The 24,473-nt window shown below is 35.5% G+C and overlaps 1 long non-coding RNA gene across 1 annotated transcript in view; it reads right to left on the reverse strand.

The window, feature by feature from the left end:
- The window catches only part of LOC110665239 (uncharacterized), a 32,264-nt gene extending 19,056 nt beyond the window's left edge, over nucleotides 1-13,208 (reverse strand). The window contains exons 1-3 of the long non-coding RNA XR_002496849.2: nucleotides 12,414-13,208; nucleotides 11,105-11,181; nucleotides 10,969-11,028 (exon numbers count right to left, since the gene is read on the reverse strand). This is a non-coding gene — a long non-coding RNA (uncharacterized LOC110665239). The remainder of the gene's footprint in view (nucleotides 1-10,968; nucleotides 11,029-11,104; nucleotides 11,182-12,413) is intronic.
- Between the last annotated feature and the right edge of the window lie 11,265 nt (nucleotides 13,209-24,473).

Genomic DNA, 24,473 nt, shown 5'->3' on the forward strand with positions numbered 1-24,473 from the left:
AAAGAAAATGATAAATAATTGATGGATCAATTTTTGGCAGCCATGGATAAGAGATGGTCTTGATGATTTTTAATTGAATTAAAGTTGATTTGGGATGAGTTTGATGAGTATACATAGATTAGAACTTTAATTTCTATGTAGAGTATGAGATTGAGACTTTGAGAATTAGGATTTGAGCAAAAATTAGGGTTTTGTCAAATTGTTGTTGCATTGGTATTCTTAAGGTCAATTAGTGACCATTTGACATAGTTTGACCTTAAAATGGAAGTGATTGTGGCATTGAATTATGACTTGGATGTGCTGCCCTTTTGTTAGAAATTCTGGACCTTGAGTCTAGTGGGTTTGGGTAGCCATAAGTTGAATTGTGTAGTTTCAATTGGTGTAAGGCCAATTAGAGGTGAAACTAGGGACATAATGCCACATTTTTTATGAAGAGACTCTACTCAGAAAACCAACACAAAGTGACCTAAAATTGACTTGAATTAGGGTAACCAAAGTCTGGACCTGGAAAAATGACTATGTGAACAGTGATTATTCAAATAGCCATAACTTTGTGTAGAGAAGTCCAAATGATCTGATTCTTGAACCCATGGAAAGATTAGACAAAGTAGAACAACTTTCATGAAGAAGATAAACCTAAATTCTAACCATAACCTAATCAAATTGCTAACCAAATTTAGCTCATAAAAACTGCCATAACCAAAATTGCCCAAAAATTCTAGACATTGCCCAATCCAGCCAGTTATGGTAAAAATGCCATAACTTGAGCTACAAAACTCCAAATAGAGTTATTCAAAAAGTGAGTTAAAGTAGAGACATTAAGGAACAACTTTGATGAAGAAAGTTAGCTAAAATCTCACTGTAGACTGGTCCAATGGAATAGAAAACTTAGGTAATAAAAACTGAAATTTTGGAAATACTTCTAAGAAGACTTGAATTGTAATTGGCAACTAATACCAACAAGTTTATAACCCAAAATGTGGTGTGATCATGTGTTTAGAATTTTTATTTCTATTATTTATGAAATAGTCAAAATTTGCATGAATAGTAATGTGAATTGTAACCACAATGACATATGAAATGGTGTAATAAATTAGAGAAGTCATTATAATTGTTAAATATATGATGTGTTTAATAAATTATGATTCTTGAACCTGAGTGACCCTAAGACATAAGAGAATAACTCGTATGAAGGACCTTAGGCTAAAATACGACTGTAACATGTCCAAATAGTTGGACAAAGTTGGGATTCCAGAATCTGCCTGGTTCTAGAATTAGAAAGAGACAATGAACCAGTTTTGGTTATTTGACCATAAATTGAGTTCTAAAACTTTAATTGACATAATGCAAAATGATTTGAAAAGCTAAGATAAAGGTCTAAAACTTTGTTTTAGGGACCTAAAACCAATTCTAAGCCTAAGTGCTTGGAATTATATAGCAAAGAAGATAGAAAATCCTGAAACTAGTAGACTTATGGGGTTCAGCACCCTGGACAGTTATTAATCAATTGATTATAACTAGAGTTATACTACTTCAAAGTGAATGAAATCTATGAGTGCAGGTATCATGTGAAAATAAAATTAGGTGTTGTGTTTTCACTAGGAATAGAATTAAAATGCTACAAAATGTAAATAGAAAATATAATGAAATAATAAAACATATTAACACTTAATGGTACTAATGTGCCCATGTATTGCCTAGACACGTGCGTCAGATTGGATAGATTGGCATGCTAATAGGGGATTGATTTAGCAGTATCGTGTAAGGCTTTATGCCCATTATTATGGCTTTATGCTCGCATTTATGGCTTATATACCCGATTATGTGTTACCATGGCTTTATATAGGTGTTAAATATAAAGCCCAGTGGACATTAGACTGGGATTTTGGAGTCTGGATCTGCAAAAGTGTCCAAGGTATCACCTCCTCAGCAATGCATGTAGATAGGGCCCATATAGGTTATATTAATATATTTTGTACATTATAAATGTTCATTATGTTGTAATGTAAAATATAAATTGGTGTAATTAATTTGTAAATCATTAAATTGATGAAATTTGAGAATTTTTATATATGAATTGAGCATGACTGGACATGTATGGAATTGAATATGGAATGGAAATGTATACATGATATTTGAAATGATGAGATGGTTATGATAAAGATATGAATGAAATTATTGTATGAAAATATTGTTGAAATATTTTTTTTTTGTAGGTGAATATGGAGACACGCCAAATAGAAATAGAACAGGGGAAACTCCATTAGTTTCTCCTTAGAAAAATAATTGATTTTAAAATATAACGAGAATAAAATTATTAAAGAAATAAAGTAAGATAAGATAGGGTGCTCCGATACCGAGTGTGACATGCCTTGCTCGGTTACACTATAGACTGGTGAGGGGTGTTACAGTTTCTTTGTTCTATTTCTTCAAATGTTTTATCATCGTTAATTTATTTTTATGTTGATTGTTAAACTCACCATGAGTGAGTACTATTCTTAATTATAGGATTAGGGTTGTAGCACTTTCAATTCTTTTATGGATTCCTATTGATTTTATTTAATAAATTTGGAGATTTATGTTTTGATTCAATTTCTTATGATCTTAATGTATGCTATGTATAGAGCTTTACTTAGTATTAATTCTAGATATTAATCAAAAAGCTTAAAGGGTCTTAATTAAGATTGATCGCTATAAAAGTAGGGTTCAAGTTGATTAAGATAAACCCTAAGTGCCTTGAGAGAGAACTTAAGATAACCTAGGATTAATTTCCTTCAAAGCAACAAACATCCAATTTATTGAATAAATGAGATTAGATCTATAATAGGTTAAAGTGTGAACCCCTAATTCTGGAATTGCTTTCATCAACTAATTTCTGTAATTAAATTGTTTAGCATTTTTATATTTGATTAGTTTAGAATAACTTAGTTTTAGATTCTCATAGCTATATTTGGTAGTTTAGATAGTCATAATTGTTGTTTAGTTTAGTACTTATCTAGTTTCTCATGGTAACAATACTCACTCACTACTATATTACTTGTTAACAATCTGTGCACTTGTTAGATTTTGCACAACAAGTTTTTTGGCACCGTTGCTAGAGAACTATTATTGATATTAGATGATAGGCAATTTAGCTAATTTAGATATTTTATTTTATTTAATTTTTACCAGTTATTTTATTTTGTTTAATTTACTTCTATTTTAGGCCTTCTATTTAGTTTATGACCAGAATTAAACCTGAAGATATACTTGAATTAGATCTAGAAATTGACAAAACTCTAAAAACCATTAAGAGGGGGAAGAAGCAACAAGAAATTGAAACTTCAACCATGGCAGACAATAGGCCAAGACCCTTGAGGGACTATGGAGCCCCAACTATTCAAGGATTCCAACCGAATGTTACTATACCTACAATAGATGCTCATAATTTCTAGCTTAAACTGGCATAGCTCTAGAAAATTCAATAGCAACAATTTGGGGGGTCATAAATGGAAGATCCACGCTATCACCTCCAATGCTTTCTTGCTCTATGTGACACATTTAAGATGAATGGTGTTTCTGAGGATGCAATTAGACTTAAAGCATTCCCATTCTCTCTTAGAGACAAAGCAAGAAAGTGGTTGCTATCTCAACTAGCAGGATCATTCACCAACTAGGCAGACCTTTCACAAACATTTCAAAGAGGTTTGACATAATGCAAGCTAATGCAATTGGAACTAATAATAATTCCTATGAGCACTGTGCAGGAGGGCACCAGAGTTCAGAATGCAACAACTATAGTAAGCCATCCATAGAACATATGAACTATGTGAATAATAGTGGGATCTTCAATCAGAGGGCAATCAACAATCCTTATTCCAACACTTACAACCCTAGAGGGAGGAACCACCAAAATTTTTCATGGTCAAACTTTTAGAACTAATAAAATTAGCCAATAAAAAGATGGCAAGACCAGCACCACTAGGTTTCCAAAGTAAAGGTCAAAACATAGCAGAACCACTACCACCTCCTAAACTTCAGCAGCCTGAACCAAAGTTGACTATGAAATCCATAATGGAAAATTTTCTAGCAATTTAGCAACCAAAAAAAAAAAATTAATCAAACAGTTGACCTCCAGAATAGACTAATTGGCTACACACAACAAAATGCTTGAGAACTAAATTGCTCAACAAGTTAGCTCTTTAAGTAAAGCCATTAGTAAACTACCTAGTTAGCTGGAGATGAACATAAAGGAGCAGTGCAAGGCAGTTACCTTGAGGAGTGGTAGGATGCTAGAAGACCAAAGGCTAGAACCAAAATAAAAAATAATAGAAGAGGCCTCTGAAGGAATTGAGACTCAAGCAAAGGGAGAGGAGACACAAATAGAAGCAGGCAAGGAGAAGAGGGAGGAAAAGGAAAAAGAAAAGGAGCTACCAAAGCCCTACCAACCACCATTGCTTTTTTCTCAAAGATTCTAGAAGGCCAAATTAGAAAAATAGTTTGAAAAATTTTTAGAAGTTTTGCAAAAACTCTATATCAATATTCCCTTCATAGACACTCTATCTCAGATGCCATCATATGCTAAGTTCTTAAAGGAGATACTATCAAACAAAAGGAAGCTTGATGACTATGAGATAGTAGCTCTCATAGAGGAATGCACTGCAATCTTACAAAATAAATTACCTCCAGAGATAAAAGACCCTGGAAGCTTCTCAATACCTTGTCTTATTGGTAACATGAACATTGACCAGGCCCTTTGTGACTTGGGACTAAGTGTTAGTCTTATGCCCCTATCTATTGTCAAAAGCTGAATGTTGGTGAACTCAAACTGACTACAATTTCATTGCAACTATAGATATATCTGTCAAGAATCTGATAGGGATCCTAAAGAACATTCCCATAAAGGTTGACAAATTCTTTATACCAACTAAATTTATTGTTTTGGAGATGAAGGAGGATGTTCAAATTCCCATAATCTTGGGAAGATCTTTCTTAGCAACTGTTGGAGCAATCATAGATGTAAAAAATGGATGGTTGACTCTCAAAGTGGGAGAAGAAGAAGTGAAGTTCAACTTGTTTCATTCCATAAAACAAAAAGCAAGACATGGACAAATGTTTAATAGTTGATATAATTAATGAACTAGTTAAAAAGGAGTTCAATAAGAGATATCCAGAAGACCCTCTAGAAGCTTGTGTTGTGAACATTTGTACTACAAAAGATGAAAACAAGGAAATTGCAATAGTTGTACAATCCTAGAAGCTAGCCCACCATTACCATTGGTTTAAGCACTTCAAGTGGATGAGTTAAACTAACCATGTCAACACTAAATGACAAGGAGTCAACACAACAGGTAGAACTCAAACCTCTTCCTTCCACTATTAGGTATGCATTTCTTAGATCATACTCTACTTATCTTATAATAATTAGTGCTAGTCTAACTAAGCAAGAGGAAGAAAAATTATTGAGGGAACTAAGAGCCCATAGGAAAAATATTAGGTATAAAATAGAAGACTTAAAAGAGATTAGCCCTTCTATTTGTATACATAGTATATCTATGAAAGAGAATAGTAGACCCACCATAGAGCATTAGAGGAGACTTAACCTAAATATGAAAGAAATGATTAAGAAAGAAATTTGAAACTATTAGATATAAGAGTAATTTACCTTATTTTTGATAGTAAATAGGTTAGCTCAGTACATGTAGTACCTAAGAAAGGTGGGATGGCTATAATAAAAAATAAAAACAATGAGTTAATCCCTACTAGGACTATCACTGGCTATGAATATGCATTGATTATAGAAAATGAATAGTGCCACTCGGAAAGACCACTTCTTTCTTCCATTTATTGACCAAATGCTTCATGGACTAGCCAAGCATTTAAATTTTGGTTAGTTAGATGGGTACTTGCAATTTTTCCAAATCCCAAGTCGCTCAAAAGATCAAGAAAAGACCACTTTCATATGGCCCCTATGGCACTTTTGCATATAGGAGAATGCCTTTTGGTCTATGTGATGCAGCTGCTACTTTTCAAAGATGTATGATGGCTATTTTCTTAGATTTTATTGAAAATAGAATGGACATATTTATGGATGATTTCTCTGTTTATAACACTACTTTTGATGATTCCTTCACTAATCTTTCTAAAGTGTTACAAAGATGTGAGGAATCAAACTTAGTACTAAATTGGGAGAAATGCCACTTCATGAAAAAAAAAAGGCATAGTTTTTGGTCACCTAGTATTAAAAAGAGGCATAGAGGTAGACAAGTCAAAGATTGAAATCACAGAGAAGATGCCACCTCCAACATCAGTCAAAGGAGTGCAAAGCTTTTTGGGATATGTAGGATTCTATAGAAGATTCATCAAAGACTTCTCCATAGTAGCTAAGCCATTGACAACTTATTAAATCAAGATACACTATTTGATTTTGATGAAAGTTGCCTTGCTTATTTTTACAGGATAAAGGAAGCACTAATCTCTATGCTAATAATGCAACCTCCAAATTAGGAGTTACCATTTGAGGTCATGTGTGATGCAAGCAACTATGCAGTAGGAGCAGTTCTTGGACAAAGAAAAGACAAGAAGATCCATGCTATCTACTATGCCAGTAAGATGCTTGATGATGCATAGATCAACTATGTAACTACAGAAAAAGAGTTTTGGCTATTGTATTTGTAATCGACAAATTTATATCCTACCTAATTGGATGAAAATTCATTGTATATATAGACCATATAGCTCTTCGGTACCTCTTAAGCAAGAAAGAGGCAAAGGTAAGGCTAATCCGATGGATACTTCTCCTACAAAAATTCGACTTGGAAATTAAAGATAAAAAGGGAGCCAAAAATATAATAATTGATCATCTCTCCAAGTTGAAGCAAGAAGAGAGGGGAAAATGACTGATGGCACACTAATAGATAACTCCTTTCCAGATGAGCACCTCCTGTCCATAACCCCCATGGTAATCAAATATAATCAATTATCTTGTATGCAGAGTGTTACCATCAAATATGTCCTACCAACAGAGAAAGAAGTTCTTATTTGACTTAAAGGACTATACTTAGGAAGAGTCTTTGCTATATAAGAGAGGTAATAATGGTTGTATTAGAAGATGGATTCTAGAGGAGGAAGTAGAAAGCATACTCCAGTATTGTCATTCCTCAACTTATGGAGAACACTTCAGCACAATAAAGACCACAACTAATATAGTGCAAGTGGGTTTTTATTAGCTGTCTTATTTAAAGATGTTAAAAGATTTATGCTTATATGTAGTTAATGCCAAAAGGCCAGAAATATCTCAAAAATGAATGAGATGTCCCTATATGGAATACTTGAAGTGGAGTTTTTTGATGTATGGGGAATATTCTTCATGGGTCTATTCCCATCTTCACTTAGAAATAAGTATATCCTAGTTGGTGTGGATTATGTATCTAAATGGTTGGAAGTAATAACCTTAACAACCAGTGATGCTAGAGGGTCATCAAATTCCTAAATAAGTACATCTTTACAAGGTGTGGGACACCGAGAGTTATTATCAGTGATGGAGGAAGTCACTTCTACAATAACCAATTTAAAGCACTTCTCAATAAATAAGGAGTGACTCATAAAGTAACAACACCATAATACCCACAAACAAGCAGGTAAGTGGAGATTTCAAATAGGGAGCTAAAGAGAATTCTTGAGAAAACAGTGAATTGTTTAAGGAAAGATTGGTCCTTGAAACTTAATAATGCACCATGGGCCTACTCTACAACATTTAAAACACCTATTGGAACTACCCCTTTAGCTTAGTCTTTAGGAAATCATGCCACCTCTCCGTCGAGCTTGAAACAAGGCTTGCTAGGTAATAAAAACATTGAATTTAGACTTAAAGAGTGCTGGGGAGAAAAGAGACTTTTATAGCTCAATGAATTGGAAGAAATTATGCAAGATGCCTATGAAAATGCAAGGATCTATAAGGAAAGGATAAAAAACTGGCATGATAAGCATATTACAAGAAGAGAGATAATGGAAGAAGACATTGTCTTGCTATTCAACTTTAGATTGAAGCTATTCCTAGGAAAGTTCAGTTCTAGATGGTCTAGACCTTTCAAAGTCCTACAAGTCTTCCCTCATAGAGTAGTAAAGTTATATAGTGAGACATCAGGAGCATTTAAAGTAAATGGTTAGTGCTTAAAGCCATACTTCTCTGAAGAACCTATTGAGAAAGGAGCTATACACTCCTTTGCTAATCCACCCACCTCTCAATAGACCAACAGTACCGTCAAGCTAAAGACTATAAACAAGCGCTCCTTGGGAGGCAACCCAAGTTTTAAAAGCTTTAATTTCTTTTCCTTTACTTTTGCATTTCTTTTCTTTTCTTTTACTACACACCCTTAACCAAACTCTTAACTTGAATTATATCAGGTGAAGAGAGGAGCAACAAGAATCTCAAAGAAGGACAGATTGGAACAACAGAATAAAATAATGCAAGAGAAGTGAATTTTAATCAGGGAAGTCTCTTTACTTGCTAATTCTATGCTACATTAACATACTTAGAATTGAATTAGCATAAGGATGGAAATTAAATAGGTATCACTGTGCATCCTAAGTGCTATTTTATAGAGTTTTTAGTAGCTAGGTAGTAAAACACAACCTAACACAACTAGGAAGATCGAGGAAACTTGAAAATACAAAGTCTAAAAAGCTACATGGGGGGCACCCCATGCATCAAAGTATGCCCCGTGTAACCTAGAAAACTTAAGAAATTAAAGGGAAAAGTACTATAGAATATTACACAGGGTACCCCGTGCAAGCATGCACTTCCTGTGTAATCATAAGGTGGAAGGGCAAGTTTAAAATAAGGGTCTAAGAAGTTATACGGGGTGACCCATGCAACATTACATAGCCCATGTAATTAATTGAGAAAAAAGGAAAAAATATGAAAGGGATAGATAGTTACGTGGGGTGACTCATGTAATGTTACATGGCCCCATGTAAAATATCGCAGGCCCAATTTAAACTTGCACTGTTTCATGAGAAAAATTATGTCACAACCCCCAACTGACCCCAAACCCCTATTTAAACACCAAAACTCTTCCCAAACATCACAAACACACTTCTCTTTCTCCCCCAAAATTCTCTCAAATCCCTCTCCCTCTCAAATCCCTCTTCCAAACCTTTAAAATTAGGAAAGAAAATTCCGCACCTAATGGCTCTAGCAAAGAGAGCGGCACATTGCCCCTTATCCTTCTGTGCAAGAAATGACTCTCCATCTCCTCCATCGTGCCCAAGAATAAGATAAATGCATAGGGAGGAGGAACCTCAACCACAACCCTAACCATAACCATAATCGTAAGCACTACCAAGAGCACCACTATGCCAAGACTTTGAATTGGCTTGGCCATTCAAAGATGCACACCAAAAGGCTCTTACCCTCCAACTATCGATGCGCAAGATCACCCCAACCCTTGATGATGGGCTTTTGGAACAACTGAGGTTAAGGGCATAAGTGGACACATACTTGTACAACATAGGATGGGAACACTTCACACCACTCCATTCCCTACCTATTAAGACCTAACCTTGGAGTTCCTAGGGAGTTTCTAGGCCAACTTATGGGCCATGGATAGGGCTGACAGGGGAAGGATCCAATTTCGACTTTTAGGAGTGGATCGGGCATTGAACATGGATGAGTTTAATGCCATATTCCATTTTGATAGTGATGGCTAGGTAGTGTAGCACCTGGATCCTTGCTTGAGATATTGCTTAGGATAAGCAAATCTATTAGAGGTTATCTCAAAAGCATGAAAAGGCATGCTAACTTGGAATTTTACACCTTATTTCCTCGACACTCAATTGTCCTTATCCCTTTTTGATCAATTTGAGGGCAACTTTGGAGACCATATAAAAGGATCTTTTCTAGTTTTTACCCTAAGAAGAAAAAGAGAGAAAAACACAAGAAAGAAAAAGAAAGAAGGGGGGCATTAATTTTCAAGGCATTGGTGGCTATTGGAGACATTTGGAAGCTATAGAGTTTATAGATTTTGATTTCTTTCACTTGGGTTTTTATATTTTTTATCTATTTTCATGTTACTTTCTTCTTCTTCACCATTTTCTCTTGTAAATATTAGCATGAATGAGTAGAAATTTTAGATTTTAGAGTTGGTAACTATGTTTTAGATTAATTTATGGATTTGGATTGATTTATTCTAGATTTTATATAAATATGAGTTTTGATTCTTTTTCTTGTGTGCCTTATGACTTACCCAATGTTGAATCCTGTTGGGTCTAGTGCTTAATCTTTGATTGAAGAAACAAAATGTGAAAATCATTGATAAGTAATTAAGGATTTAAACTTAAAAATACCTAGATTTAGAAATAAACTAGGGTTTTAAGAGGATTCATTGATTGATTATAAAACTTAATGGGTTTTAAGTGAATCAAGTAGCATACGAAAGTAGGTTTGGTTTTCTTAAAATATTCTTTGGTTTGCTTGAAAAAGATATTAAATAATTTTAAAATTAATCACTTTCAAACTGTATTTTCTTTTAAAATTGGATGAACCAGGATAAATCCCAATTAATTTATGCATAAACCCTAACTTTGGAATCACTTTCATCATTAATTAGTCTTTGATTTTAATTATCCATTGTTATTTTAGTTTAATTTCATCTAGTTTAAGAGCTTATTTGCTTACTTTGCTTAGATTTATTAATTTTACCATTTTTATTCATATTTACACTTCATTTTCATTATCATTAGCCTAAATAATCTCTTTATTCCTAGTTTGGTATTCAAATGCAAATCCTCATGGGAATGATACTTTACTTATCACTTTATTGCTTGATACGGCTTATATACTTGTGGATACCACATCAGTGTCATACTTGAAAAAATAAAGAAGTTTTCCCAACCGGAGCAAATCGCACAAAAGCAAACAAAGGAATCACTGAAAGCAAAGTCAAGTCACAAAAAGTTCACTGTAAATAAAAAAGTTGGAGGAGGTACCTGGAGTGATAGCTGTGGTAGTGGGTAATGTCAACATTCCCACGGTTATGTTGAAAAGACCTAAAAATTTATGGAAAGTCAACTCAATGAAGGAAGTCTAGCAAATGGTATGTTCAAAATGGATAATAATACTTACTTGGTTTGATGGATGAAGGCCTATCCATAGGAGAGAAGTCTATCAAGGGTACTAGTGGAATGTCAACCCAATTCTAGCTGTAAAAGTTAAGCATAGTCAATAATGGAGCTTGAAAGGTATCTCTCATTGACCTAAAGTCTCATTGTTTCAAGGATTTTCGCTATGCTAGATCAATTTTGCTGAGCAAGTTCAATTACAACAAAAGTGAGTTCTGCGTGAAATAAGTTTATGCTTTATGTGTTGAAGTTGGATGACTGGAAGTGGGATTGGGTATCTAAGTTGAATTGCAGTGTGGCTTGAGGTTTAAATTTTTAGCATTGGGTATGTATTCCATAAGATTGCCTCGCTAGATCAATTTAAGTATTTTTGCAAATTTGGTGATGGATTCGTCTAAGATGTAGTGGAAGACAAGTTGGGAAATAATAAAGGACAGTATGGTGTGTGAAGTGAAAGTCAAGTTGGTATAATTATGTAAGAATGTTTTTACAGTTTGTCTATATTGGGAAAGTAGTAAAATCGACATTAGTACCATAAGCAATTTTGGTCAAGAATTTCTTAAAAGGCAATAAAGTATCAGTTTACGCTGTGGATATTAGTTTGCAATGAGCAAGAAAAACTCGTGTTGTAAGTTGTATTGGATGCTATAGAAATTTTGGTAGCATCTTTTCATACAGATGGCTATGCCAAAATTTTCTCAAACACTGCAAAGGGTCACATTCAAGTCCACAAGTCACAAATAATCAAGATGTTGTTCAAGATTTGTAAGTTTTTGGGTCACACAGTACAATTCAACATGTGATGAATATTTGTGCAATAATCAAAGGTCTAAAAAATTCATAAAAGCTGAATTCACAAGTATCATCTATCAATTACATGGTACAAATAAGAATCATATAGTACAATATTAGTTTTATCAAAAGCACGTTACTCAAAAAGTTTTGATACTCCAAATTCATTAATTTTATTCAAAGGTGCGTTACTTGAAAGTTTTCTGAAACTCAAATTTCCTTATTCCCATCAAATTCGTAACCCAAAAAATTCTAATACCCAACATTGTCAGTTTCTATCAGTTTTTTACTACCTGAAAAATCTTGATACCATATTTGTTAGTCTCATCAATTCTGTTTGTTACCCAAAAATTCTGATACTCTAAAAATTTATGCAATTTCATCAAAACTTCATTACCCATAATTTTTTTTAATACTCATAATGATGCAATTTCATACCATTCTCATCAAATTAACCAATAGTTTGTGCCTGAAAAATTCTAATATAAGAAAAATCATGGAGAATCACAAAGAACACATACCTTTTCTCTTCTTCTTCTCTTTTCCTTTCCTCTTCTTTATTTCTTTCTTTCTCTTTTTCCTTTCTTTTTCTTTTTCTTCTTCTTCCCTTTTCCCCCATTGATGAGCCTCCTCTTTGCCACGCTGTCACCTTTCTCTTCCCTCCTTGCCATGCCACTTTCCCTCCTTTTTACTCCTTGTCGATGCAATGGAGGCTCTTCCTCCCCTTTGTGTTGCCAAATTTGGTTGATTAATGGGGTAGGTTTGTGAGATTTTCGAATGGGTGAAAGTTCAAGTGAGAGAGTTTGGGAAAAAAATGAGAGAAAATTAGGGTTTTGTGCGTGAGAATTGAGAGAAAATTGTGATTGAGAGAGTGAGAAAGAGAGATAAGTTGAGAGAGTGAGAGTGTGTGCAAGAGATTAAGAGAGAGAGAGAAAGAGAGAGAGAGAGAGAGATCATTTCAAAGAGAGAGTGAGAAGGTTAGGAGTTTTTTGATGGTTTGGGCATTTATATGAATTTGGATGTGAATGGGCAAGAGAGCTAATGGGCTTGTTTGGGTGAGAGAGATTTGAGATTGATCCATTAGATTTTGGGTTAAAAGAATTGAGATTGGGTCCATTCTATTTGAGAGAATTAATGGGCCCAATATATTTGGTTAGTAAGATTATGAGATGGCTTAATATATTTGAAGGGTTAATGGGCTTATGAAAGTGAGAGTTGTGAGATTAAACCCATTTGAAAGAAATGCTATGGGTGCATTATGTTTGGATAGGGAATTTTTGAGACTAGATTTATCATTTATGAGTAAGAGAGTTGATGGGTCTATTATAATGGGTGAGTGAAAATGTGAGAGAAAAATAATTGTGAGTAGGTCTCTGAGAATTAAAATACCACATTATTTTAATTTTCAGGATCTTTGCGAGTTGAGGGAAAAATTGGATCCATGGGTTGTGAGCTAAAAAAAAAGTGGTGGGTATATATAAAAAAATAAATAAAGAGCTAAGAAAAATTTTGAGCTTAGTCCTAGAAAAAAACTCAAAGCTAATTTTATTAAGTAAATTTTTGACTGGCACATCGCTAGTTAATTTTTATTTAATAAAATCAAAAGGTTCTCTTATTAATTTGTTGAATAAAATTTTGGCTCTATTATTATTGCTAGTTTTTATTCAACATATTAAATTCTTCAAGAATTTCTCCATGGAAACAAGTTGATAAGAGCAACATAGAAGCTATAGAATTTCAAGTCTAGTTCAAGATAGTTGTGCATGTGTACAACCTAAGTTCTCAAGCTATACACATGAGGGGCATTTGTTTAGACCATAATTTAATTTTAATATTTTTGGGCTCTAATTAATTAATGAATCTAAGATATTAAATTAAATTGCCTGTTTAATATGGTCAAACCCATAGGTTAAACTGACAGAAGATAAATAGTCAATGGGTATTATTTATTTAGAGCTAGATCAACTAAATAATTACCTATACAAATGAGTATTATTTATTGGGTAGTTACATATATTTAGTATATCCAAAATATCTGTAAGAGAAAATGGATCATATTGTAGATAGAGTAGTGGCATCAAAAGTGGTGTAGTGGGTGAAGGTAGTTATGGGTGGTTACAGGAGGTTACAAATAGTGGCAAGTGGTGAGAGAAAGGTGCAAGTAGTGAACCACTATCTATTTGATAAAACCACATGATTTTTGTGGAAAAGCTTGGTGTATTAACTGAAACAAGGTGCAAAAAGTGGTGCACAGCAATCTCTTAGTGCAACAAACTTGGCCACCAAGTAACTCTCTATAGATAGATGTGCTAGGCATCATTTCAAAGGACAACTAATCAACCAATCAACACCAGACAATCACAATGACTTAGCTTTAATTTTCTCTTATTTAGCCAATTTTTTTTTTAACATTTTTAGCAATCATTTACTTTTTAGTCTAGCATCAGATTTAATTCCAGCCTTTTATTTTCAATTCAAGCAAGCAAGCAATTTACATTTCTCTTGCAAATCTTTCAATTCTTGTAAGCCATTTCTTCAATTTTTCAATGCAATTTATAGCTTTGTTGTCATTCCTACAAATTTGCTTTTAATTTTCAGTGCTGATTTACAATGCCTACACATATTTACATTTCACGCAATTAGCCTACTTAATTTTCAGTGCTCAATTTACTTTTCCAGTAATGATTTAATTTTCTCAAGCAACAAATTTAATTTTTAATGCACAAATGTACTTTTTTCAAGTGATTAATTTACTCAATTTACATTTTCTGCACAAATTTACTATTCAATCCAACAATCAATTTATTTTTTCTGCAAAGTGATCAATTTACATTTTCAATACTCAAATTTACTTTTCAACAAAGCTCTCATTTTATTTTCTAGTCAAACACTCAATTTACTTTCCAATGCACATATTAACATTTTTCGCAATGACTAGTCTTTATTTTTCAATTAGAAATTTCCTTTTCAATGGACAAGCAAATCTTTAGTTATTCATAAGCGATCAAGTTCATTTCGATTTTGACAAAAACTGAACGAGTAGAGATCCTGACAAAATGCATCCTAGTAGAGTCAAGGAATCTAAGGAAAAATTCGGTTTTTTCTTTCTTACCAATCATTCTATTTAAAAGTTAGACCGATACACATTTATTTCACGTTGGGATCATACACGTACCTGGCATATCCACAATCCAATTCACATTTGAATAAAGGCCGTACATATTTTTTACACGTGTAAATTGAGTAAAATCAATTTCACCAGGAAACAAAGTCCTAATTAATTTTTTTTTTTCATCTCAAATTTAATCAATCCTAACAAAACCATAATTAAAATATCATAGACAAAGATAAGAACAGAGTCAGGCTTACCAAAAAATTCTCAAAAGGTTGCTGGAAAAAGTATAGCCCATTGGACCTTTATCAGCAGCGGTGTATGGCCACCATGTGCCATTTCTATTGTCATCCATCGTCCTAATCACTGCCAACATACTCATCTTTGCCTCTTGAGCTTGTTGGTACATCTCTCTCAGTTGGTTGGCCATTTATGGGAAAGGAAGCCATTAAACTTCGGCATCCTTTCTCATAATCTCGTTTAATTAACTCAAGGCTAAAATAAAGGCTTAGAGGAGGCTCACCCATGGCTATGGGAGGTAATTGATCGATTAAAAGCTTTAATAGAAGCCAAAAATGCTACTGGTGGCATTGAGTAACTACTTTCCCTGTTTGTCTTCTTCAATTTCATGAGCTGCTGGTTCACGTGCTGGTTCTTCAAGGCAAGGAGCTATCATAGAGAGGATAGATTGACTTTTTTAGTGAGAGAAATTGCTGGGTTATATATTTTTTTCTTGGTCTGCGCTGATGCTTTTCTTCCTCGCCTAAAGTAACGTTTTCTAGGTGGGAAACAACAATATAACTAGTCTATGGAGGAAATAGGATAATATGAGAGTGTTTCCAAAAGAAAATGCCCATTAGTTAGCCTATTCCTCTTTCCCTTTTTCTCTGTTTTACGATGCCCCTCCTCCTCCCTATTTCTGTTTCTTTATTATTTCCTTCTTTTTTTTTTTTTTTTTCTCTAGTCAAATTCCCTTTAGTCCTTCCATTTCTTATTTTTAGATTATTCTCTCTCTCTCTCTCTCTCTCTCTCTCTCTCTCTTCTTAATTAACCAGGGTGCTACACATCTCCCCCCAACAGATAGAAAGTAAACCTCCATATCATGTGTTTGGAGTTTGAATTGTATCTCGTCATTGCTTTGGAGCATCGAACATCATATTAGAAGCCCTTGTCTCTCTATAGCTTCATCTCTTTGGAATTGTTGGAGCTATTCATTTTTTTCCATCTTTCTTATGCTCACCTATTTGAGGATTATCTGCTTTATGTTGTTTCATTATATTATACTATGTCTGATTTACGAGTTTCAAATTCATGCTTATTAATTAATTATGGTTTCCTCCATCCTCTTTTTACTCATGTCTTGTAACAATAAGCAAGCATGACTACTGCTTTATACTCTATTCAATAATTTAATTTTTCACTCTCCAATCAATTATATAAATTCCATAAATAATTGAACAGAAAGAGAAAAAGATAATAATTACAATTCTTGTTATAACAAGCATGCAAATCTAAGGCACACACACAAATCGCACAATCACACAGTATTGAAAAGAGAAGAAGAATAACACAGGATATAACGTGGTTCAATCGTAAGGTCTACGTCCACGGGCAAGACAAGAGAAAAAAGGTTCCACTATGATGAAAAGAGCAAGATACAATCAATCAGAACTTTCAAACCCTAACCCCAGTGTGTTTCCCGAATATCTCACAACTCTACCACAAAGGGTACCACTGATCTCACTTTTTATTCCAATTGGGTCGCAGCGTGAAAACTTTCAAGTCAGATCATAATTCGGGTCCATGAAAAAATATATATCTAAAATTCAAGCCACAAAAAAAAAAACAATTCTTCCCCTTGGCTTTAATTCCCTTTATCATCAACAAAATAACCACAAAATACTCTGTCTTGCCATATGCCCTCGCAAGGGCATTACTGAGCACTACAAACACCAGCTAAGTCTAGGCAATACTTAAACTTGCTGACTGGGACTCCCTTGGTCATCATATCTGCTGGATTATGATTTGTAGAGACTTTCTGCACAACTACAGTCCCTTGAGATACAATGTTCTGAATGAAGTGATATCTGACATCAATGTGCTTAGTTCGCTCATGTTACATATGATTCTTTGTGAGATGTATTACACTCAGACTGTCACAAAATACCGTTGCCTTATTCTGTATCAACTCAAGATCACCCACCAAACCTTATAACCATAAAACTTCCTTTACTGCCTCTGCTAAGGCTATATATTCAGCCTCTGTAGTAGATAAAGCAACTGTAACTTGCAATGTTGCCTTCCAACTGATAGCACTTCTCGAAAGAGTAAACAAATAACCTGTCAAAGATCTCCTCTTGTCTAAGTCCCCTGCAAAATCTGAATCCACATAGCCAACAACTAAATCACTCATCTTGGCCCTGTCAAATGTCAGACCAACATCTGTAGTACCCTTCAAATACCTCAAAATCCATTTCACTGCCTGCCAATGCTCTTTCCCAGGACACGCCATGTATCTACTCACAACACTAACTGCATGTGAAATGTCAGGTCGGGTGCATACCATAGCATACATGATGCTACCAACAGCACTCGAATAGGGAACACTAGACATGTGCTCCATCTCCTCATCTGTTTTGGGTGACATATCTGCAGATAACTTGAAATGAGCAGCAAATGGAATAGTCACAGGCTTAGCATTATTTATGTTGAAACGCTTAAGCACTTTCTCAACATAGGCCTGTTGAGACAAGAAAAGCTTCCCAACACTTCTATCCCTAGTAATTTCCATTCCCAATATCTTCTTTGCAGCACCCAAATCTTTCATCTCAAACTCATCACTCAACTGCTTTTTCAAAATGTTAATTTGTGACATGCTTAAATGCTTTTAGAAATAATATGCATGTCATCCACATGCAACAGCAAATAAATAAGGGAATCATCTGAAAGCTTCTTATGATACACACAACTGTCATATGAACTACGATTAAAGCCATTACGAACCATGAATGCATCAAATCTTTTGTACCACTGCCTAGGAGACTGTTTCAGACCATATAAAGATTTCTTAAGTAAGCAAACACGGTTTTCCATACCTGGATTGAGAAATCCCTCAGGCTAACTCATATAAATTTGTTCCTCCAACTCACCATGCAAAAATGCTGTCTTCACATCTAGTTGCTCAAGCTCTAGATCATGAAGAGCAACCATAGCAAGTAAGACTCTAATAGAACTGTGCTTCACAACTGGAGAAAACACTTCATTAAAGTCAATCCCCTCCCTTTGAGTAAAGCCTTTTGCTACCAACCATGCCTTATATCGAGGTGCTTCAACCCCTGGAGTGCCTTCCTTTTTCTTGAACACCCATTTGCAACCTACCACTTTTTATCCCTTAGGCAATGTTACAAGCTCCCAAGTCTGATTCTTGTGAAGAGATTCAATTTCTTCACTCATAGCACCGACCCACTGATCTGCATCTGAACAAGAAATAGCTTCTCTATAATTGCTGGGTTCATACACATCAACTATCTCAGCAACTGACAAGGCAAACACAATTAGATTTGCATATACATATCTCTGCGGTGGTCTAATCTGTCTTCTCTCTCTACCAGTTGCAATGCTATGTGGTTCCTATTGCTGTTGCTCAGGTACATCCTCTTGTTAATCAGGATCTTGCACCTCATCATCTGAATCACTGGATTGAACTGCTGAAGTATCAATATCGAGCTCCACCTATTCTCTGACACCGTGATCTGATTCTGCTATTGACTTCTCCCTCTTACTATCCAATGAAACAGACTAATTAAATGTCACATTCCTATTGATAATTAATCCTGGAGACTTTGCATCATTGCACCATAACCTGTAGCCTTTCACTCTAGATGCATACCTTAGAAATATACATTTTTTTGCCTTCGGCTAAAGCTTACCATCTCTCATATGAGCATAAGTAGGGCAACCAAATACTCTCAGCTGAGAGTAATCAGCAGGTGAACTGGACCATATCTCAAAAGGAGTTTTGCACTCAATAGCTGTAAATAGAGATCTATTAACCAAGAAATAGGCTGTATTAATTGCTTCAGCTCAGAAATCCTTTCCCAATCCTGAATGTGAAAGCATGCTTCGTGCTTTGTCACAAAGCATTCTGTTCATGCGTTTTGCAATACCATTCTATTGTGGTGTCCTTGTATAAGTTCGATGTCTCACTATACCTTCTTTGCTGCAGAATGCATCGAACTCATGATTGTAAAATTCTAACCCATTATCAGTTCTAGACGCTTGACCTTCTTTTCTGTTTGCTTCTCAATCATCATCTTCCACTTTACAAAGGTTGAAAATGCCTCATCTTTTATTTTTAGAAAATACACCCACACCATCTGAGAGTAATCATCAATCAAAGTCATGAAGTACCTGGCACCGCTCTTGGAAGGGATTCTGTTAGGACCCCATAGATCTGAGTGGATATAATCCACCGTTCCTCTGATCTTGCGCACTGCCTTTTTGTTGAGCTTCACCCTGGTTTGTTTGCCAAACATACAGTGTTCACAAAAGTCCATAGATTCTATTTTCTGCCCGTCTAACAAGTCCCGCTTGCTTAACATAGATAATCCTCTTTCACTCATATGACCAAGATGTATATGCCACAATTGAGTCTTGTCGCAAGGACTTTGCGGTCGCTGGACAATTCTCACCGAAGTGGAAAAAGTGAGGAGTCACCACTTTAATTTTAAGGGAAATTAAAGGAAACCATTACTAAAATAAAACCACTTCCTAAACAGAGATTCTAGGTTCGGAGTCCGCTCATGGGTGGGGAAGGTGTTAGGCACTCCACCTCATCTCTTAACAAAGGTCAGCATATTCAACGATGTGCTCTTAACTATTTACGATTAATAATTTTGGGGGTTTTAGAGTCACGATGTCGGTCCTTTTTGTTGACAGAAGGAGCATTCAATATCTCACCATTTTGTGTTTTCCAAGAACTCGGGTACATGGGATGACCCCACAGTGAATTGGTGTTTTGTTTATTTGATTTGTTACATATCTGATCTAATTTTCAGCTTTGAATTTGGGATTCCAATTTCAAAGAGATGTTATTTGAGTCCCTAAAGATTTGTAATGAATGAGACAGGTTCTCGGCTCACATGTTAGGCATCTCGGTATTTAAATATTAAAATTTTGATTAAAAAGATTACGGGAAAGGACTCTCTCTTCATTTCTTAAAATATTCTTATTAGAATTTTAGCTAAGAGAATTCAGGTAAGGACTCTCTCCCCATCTCCTAAGATGTGTATATTAGAATTTTATTAAGAGGATTCGGGTAAGGACTCTCTCCCGATCTCCTAAGATGTGTATATTAGAATTTTTGTTAAGAGGATTCGGGTAAGGACTCTCTCCCGATCTCCTAAGATGTGTATATTAGAATTTTTGTTAAGAGGATTCGGGTAAGGACTCTCTCCCGATCTCCTAAGATGTGTATATTAGAATTTTTGTTAAGAGGATTCGGGTAAGGACTCTCTCCCGATCTCTTAAGATGTGTATACTAGAATTTTGTTAAGAGGATTCGAGTAAGGACTCTCTCCCGATCTCTTAAGATGTGTATACTAGAATTTTGTTAAAAGGAGTCGGTTAAGGACTCTTTCCCGATCTCGTATAATTCATCAAAAATGAATTTTAAAAGGTCACTGTTGTGAGGCCAAACTCGTTAGATCCTATTAGATATGAGAACATTGCTCACATCACCTCCCGCTTTTCATATTACCCCAAACTATTGTTTCCACTCTCATGATTTATTTTCTGAACTTTCCTCAACTTATTACGACTCCTCATTTTGAGTCTTCTAGACATCTCATTTAGGATGTTCCCCGTTTGAACTTGATCCCGAATCTCGATCTCATTTCTGTTTCTTTTTTTTAAGCTAGACTAAGTAGCTAACCTCCCAATTCATTCGTACTATTTCTAATCATTTTTACCCTGATTGGGAATCTCCAGATTGTTTCCTCCCATCCATACTCCTTACAGTACTTTTAGAATGTTAGTACCCTGAATTATCCTTTTTACATGAAATAACATAAAGAAATTAAAGACAACGTAAAAATAAAAGGTAACACTCGTAGACATCACAGAAGGTGAAATAATTCTAGTTTTGACGTAAACTTATTCTAAAGATTTTTTGCGATAAACTATGGCATGAACACTTATGATAAGTCGAGCACTTACTTATAGAAAAGGCTGAAACAACGAGTAAGTTGGTACTGATGTCTTTGTGTATCCGATGCCACTAACACTGAGACAGTAGGGTGATTTCAAGGAGTTGTAAACAATTGAAATGAGATCTTCTTAAAAAATGGTGATTGAGTTCCCAAGACTGTGCGAGGTTATCCAAGGTATGGATTGCAAGCTCTATAGTTTCCGTGGTAAGATCCTTTAAAAAACTTGTTTCTAAAGTTTTTAGAAACCTTGAGGGTTTTTTTTTTATTGAAAATAAAGCTACAACAAAATTCCAGGGTTTTTCCTTAATAATCACTGCTACCTCCATAGCGTTACATGTAGGTATTTATAGGAGATGGGTACTCAAAATAGAGGACTAGGATTCTAGCAGGAGGAGACGAAAGGCCTAGATTCAAAAGGACATAATCTGACGTCTTGGAATTAAAGAAAATCAAAATTGAGGATTGGGATTCCATTTGGAATTTTCGTCCTTTCGTCCCTTAATCCAACGGCCATGGGTCTTGCCTTACAAAATGAATCAAAGGGTTGGGAATAAAAAGCACCGAATCTGTCATTTATTTTTGATCCGAAGGCCTCAAATCCATCCTTACAATTATAATCAAAGGTGTAAATCGAGATGTACTGGGCTGCTTTAATCGTTTGGAATCTGAAGGCTAGGAGTGCATCCTTACAAATGAGATGTGTGGTGAAGATTGGGTCATTCCTGCAATGCTTTAATTGACTCGGATCTGATGGTGGAGGGAGCTAGTTTTTTTGAATTAAAAGTCATGATTAAAAGCTATACAACTCCTCGAGTTCTCCGATCTCTATAGGTTGTCCTTCCCTTTTTCGATCTTCTCATTGTGACTGACCGATTTTAGGATTATTATTCTGATCTTTATTTTCTTTTGCATCTGGTCCTTTTTACTTCTCGATCTCCTCCTGTTCTCCGACCTTCTCCTCATCCCTTCTCTATGTTGGTCAAAGCAATAAATTTTTCGATTGCTGATGAGCCACTTCGAGTTCTGCATGCAATAAATGCCAAGGTCCTATATATATGCTGATGAATTTTGTCCTTTGCATACTCACAACTTTCCTTCTCCGGTGAATCTTCAATGTTTTATTTTCCCGTTCTTGGCTTTTCCGACAAGAATTCTTCTCACGACAACTACTTTAATCTTTTTTCGAATGTTTTATTTGTTTATCTCCTGAAAATGAGCAATTCCGGTGATCAGAGGTTGATGAGGGCATCGTCTGATGACAGTGAGGGAACTGGACTAATTGTCTGATCAAGGTCGAAACTGACTACCGCGCCGATCTCAGATCGGCTCATCGGTATGGCTTGCAGATCGATCTCTGACAAGAGGACCTCTAATTTCAATCTTAATATCAGTGCCCGCCTCTTGAAGTTCATTTGGCTCCTCACCATCTCGAGGGTCCTGATCGCAGCTCGGTTCTCGACAAAGACACTGCTCAATATTATGAGTCATAGTCACCCCATCTAAGCTGTACATCTATCTAGTATTTATTGCTGGCTTTCTGATCAAACACATATTTTGATTCAGCCACAAGACTAGGCTTTAACACAGGCCTACCATGCGACACTTTGGGTTCAAGAGTAGTTCAAGTTAGGTAGAATGTAGTGTAAGGACATTTGTAATTGCTGATCTTGAGAGATTGCCCAAATAATGTAATCTGACCTTTTGAAAATGAAATGAAATCTATTATTGAAATTTGGATTTGCTTATTCTGTTTTTATTATTACATTGGCTATTATTCTGATCTCTGATAACTGTGCCCGATCTGATCCCTAGACGAATCACCATTCTACCGATCTGTTGGTTTGGAACCCTATTCTATCTTATGATCTTCTTTAACTGATCTTATTTGTCCGAACTTTTACTATGTTTTTGGATTCTTCTTTTGATGTGTCATTGAAATGGCCCGGTCCTGCTAATCGATGCATCCCTTGGGGTTTTATGAGTATTTAATGCTCAGACGGGTATAAATAGGGAGGAGGTTAGCTATTTTCTCCTTTATGTCATTTTCAGACTTTTTTTTAGCGACTTTGACACTCTCTCTTATTTTCTAGAGTTTTTTGACGCCGATTTATACTTTGGTAAGAGCTTTAATCTTTTTCAGATCAATTTCATTTTTATTCTCTGGAAATGAGTGGTACTGACGGTTAGAGAGCTACCAGTCCTCCTTCTGTTCACATCTCATGGGCATCGAATGAAGGTGAAGTGATCAGACCGAGTAAGCGACCTGAACCTTTTACAACCATTGTCCCGATCCATGGTCAATCGACCAAGTCAAAACAAGTATCGTCTTCAAGAAAAGAGAACTTACCCATGGATGAGTTGCCATCGGTTCTCAAGGAGACTGATCTCCAGTCTATTAGCTAAGAGTACAACCTTTCAACTGACTCCTTTGAACTTATCAGATGCCATGGTGATCTCCAAGCCAATCATTTCTTTGAAAAAACTAACCTGATCATAGTTTATGAGGAATAATTGAAAGCTGAGCTTCGGTTTCCCCTGAATGAATTCTATAGAGCTGTTCTAAAGTTCCATCATATTTGTGTAGCCTAGGTGCGTCCAAACTCCTGGTGGACTCTGGTGGTTTTCAGAGGTTTATGTCGAGCTAAAAAGCTAGAACCCACGATGAAGGTTTTCACTAAATTGCATAGGCTCACTCGATGAAAAGACGATGAATATTGGTTTTTCTAGGCCAAGCCTAACTACGAGCTCTTCACTGATCTCCCTTCCTCGTTGAAGAACTGGAAAAATCGATTTTTCATATTGAGGAGTAAGGACTCGAATGGCTTTAAAGGCATCTCCATAGTTGGCAGTATTTGGTTCCTTCAGTTCCCAAGAAGATCGCCCTAAATAAGGACGAGGACGCCATGGTAAAGGAGTTAAAAGATCAGGTGACCACTCACAAGTACTCATGTTTAGATGCAATCATGGCCAAACTAAAATGGTGAGTGATGCAAGTGATTACTTGTGAAGATTATAAGCTACAACTCTCTGACCACGGCCCTAGGATCAGTATAATCTAAATCTTCAGTCTCCTAATTTTGGTGATCTCACTAACTTGTTCTCTGTGTAGGCATGGCAGGAGGTGAGAGTGCAAAGGAGAGCTGCAAGAAAAAGAGGGAGCTCGCCTAGAAAGTGTAGGAAATAAAAGCTGCTGCCACTGCTCAGACGTCAGGGCGGGACTTGGTAAAAGTACCACACTCTCCGTTCTGACCTCCAGAGCA

Source organism: Hevea brasiliensis, chromosome 14 (genome assembly GCF_030052815.1).
Source record: "Hevea brasiliensis isolate MT/VB/25A 57/8 chromosome 14, ASM3005281v1, whole genome shotgun sequence".
NCBI classification, from domain to species: Eukaryota; Viridiplantae; Streptophyta; class Magnoliopsida; order Malpighiales; family Euphorbiaceae; genus Hevea; species Hevea brasiliensis.